The 2679-nt window shown below is 28.3% G+C and overlaps 1 long non-coding RNA gene across 1 annotated transcript; it reads right to left on the bottom strand.

Moving 5' to 3' along the window:
- Nucleotides 1–947: 947 nt before the first annotated feature.
- Nucleotides 948–1536, bottom strand: LOC107850002. The gene is made up of 2 exons (XR_001668379.2): nt 1362–1536; nt 948–1243 (listed from the first exon to the last, which is right to left on the bottom strand). It is a non-coding gene; the product is annotated as an uncharacterized LOC107850002 (long non-coding RNA).
- Between the last annotated feature and the right edge of the window lie 1143 nt (nt 1537–2679).

Genomic DNA, 2679 nt, shown 5'->3' with positions numbered 1-2679 from the left:
TACATGCATTAGTAAAGTTTTTTTCTAATACAAAATTAAAAAAAAAAATCATACATATGAGATAATGGAGAACCAAATAAACCAAATAAAAATAAGGGGAAAAGAGTAAGAGTAAAAATAACATTATATAAATAGATAAGAACCCGATCAAAAAGGAGAATGAACCTTTTAAATTTTACCCAGCTTTTTTAGTACGCACAGAGTTTTATAACTCAAAAACATAGTCATTAATAAAATCCACCAAAAAATCATAAATGAAACACAAACTCTAAAAATGAAAAAATCAACTAAAAATATCAAAAAAATGTGGAAGAAAATGAAGCAGAAAGCAGAGGTCTACATGTTGAGAGAAAAGGACAATATTAAATTTTTTCAGCACACCTTTGTAGATCTTGATATTGATTCAAAGAAGAAGAAGAAGTATTAGCAATGATAAAAGTGAAACATAAATTAAAGTGTAAGTGGTATTTACAGGTTTTTTTCAATTGTTAATATGCATGGGACATAAGTGCACATGGTAAGATGAAAAGCCACACATGGACATACATGTCATCAAGAGACAGCAATAATATTTCTAAATATCAAAATTATCCTTTATTGTACTACCAAAATCTTTATTTATTAGTTAGTAGATAGTATATATATATATATGATTTATTCTAAAGATTCTTTCATCACATGTTTTTAGTTTGCGCCAAGGGGTCATAATTATTATATTTTTCTATCCTATCATTTTATTTATATAAATTGAAAAGATGAAAAATTCAAAGTTGATCAAGTTGACTAGTGTGACACCTGAAATACTTAAATTTTGTATTTAAATTTGTCCTATCTTATGTAAGGTAAGAAGATTGCTTTCAGTAGAACCTTGGTTCAAAAAATATATTTGAAGAAAAAATAATAAAATTACTTGGGCAAAGGAAAGTGTGTAACAAAATAAAATAGAATGACCAAAGATAATACTAGAACACCATTAATAGTTGATATAAGGACAAGAGTAAATAAAGATCATGTTTCCTTTAGAATCCAACAACTAAACGTACATATTTTATAGAATATGCAGATCTAATATATTAATTAACTGCAGGTGGAGCCTTAGCTTGGCGACAACAACAACGCCCATTTTCGCATCTCCCTTTTTGAAAATGTCGGCCTTTGCACTCATATTTGCAATCCTCCACTGTAAATGCCTCCGAGCATGTCCTAAAGCAAAGTGGCCTACCTACCTGATTTGTTGTTGCACCTATCATACCAAAAAAAATTGACTTAGATTTTATTTTTTTAAAGAAAAAGAAGGATAAATTAACATGCAAAAGTTAATTAACATGCAGAGTAAATTACAAGTATGTTATGTGATTTACCAAGAGAAATTGATGCAATTGAAAATGGCATAATTAAGAGAAGAAAAACAATAAGAAACTTGGGAAAATCCATTAGAGATATTTTTCCTTGATTGATATATGCTTCAAATATAAAACTTGGTACTGCAATAAGAAAATATAAGGCTATTTATAAGTGATGAAACAAGTAGGCAAGTATAATCGTTTTTGTATGAAATGAAGATCATTTAATATTTTAAGATTGAAGATATCTCAACAAATATGTAAGGAAATTATTAGGATAAGAAACCATTAATCTTTTATGCCTACAAGTGAAAGAGGATTAAAGGGTATTAATGAGATGATTATTTAAGTATTATTTTTCATTTATTATACTTAATTTTGCATTATTGATTTTTTTGGTGTGACAATCCATTTTGTCGCTACGGTATAACTTAGCATATATAAATTCAGGTTAAGTGTCTCTCCAGATAAAGTGTTGAATAATTCAAGCTAGAATAGTCTCAGATGTATTTTAAGTGTAGTGTGATCCAGGTAAATTCGATAATTGATTGGATGGTGATTTAAATATTTAAATCATGACGTGTCAGCTACGGGTTTAAAGAGTTCATAGAAACTTTTAAAATGAAATTTGAGTTAATAGAACTATGGATATAGCATTTGATATAATAGATTTAGTTCATGAGATAAAAATCTGACGTATGTTGTAAAAATAGCAAAACTAGGAATTTTTTCGGAGTTGCTACCTCACCTACCCCACCATAGTGGATAGCATGCTACTACCAAAGTCCGTCTATATCTAAATTTTTTTTACCTTAGAAATTTTTGCTATAGCAAAAGTTAATTTGGGTCAATTTTGAAATAGATGATGGATTCCTCTATAGCGACACTACTATAATGTGAATCGGGCCTTTATAGTAGGCTCAATGCAGTAAATAGTAGTTTTTGACTTTAAGCATTATTTTTCATCAAAAAATGTTTAGAGGTCAAGCAAGGGTGATTTTCTTCGGTTCCTTTTTGTATTTCAATTTTGAGGTAAGGTATTCAATGAATCTAATGTATATTTCATTCTCAAATCCTTAGAATCCTAATAAATTAAGCATGATGAAAATGATGGGTTAAACCCTAGTTAGAGATATTGATGTGATTTTCTAAAAATATGGTTTGAATTGCTCATTAATAGTTTAAAAGTGTTAAATTAAGTCTATTAAACTAGAAGTAAAACTATGAATCTCAATGTGTGAAGAAATTTGGTGGAATGAGAGGTTAAAATCCTAAAATACTGAATTGTGTATAAACTTGACTTTAGCATATAAACTTACGTGTATAATGCTTTCAA

This window comes from Capsicum annuum, chromosome 12 (assembly GCF_002878395.1).
Source record: "Capsicum annuum cultivar UCD-10X-F1 chromosome 12, UCD10Xv1.1, whole genome shotgun sequence".
NCBI lineage: Eukaryota > Viridiplantae > Streptophyta > Magnoliopsida > Solanales > Solanaceae > Capsicum > Capsicum annuum.
Note: the sequence above shows the minus strand (reverse complement) of the source record. Positions and strands in the feature narration are given on the sequence as shown.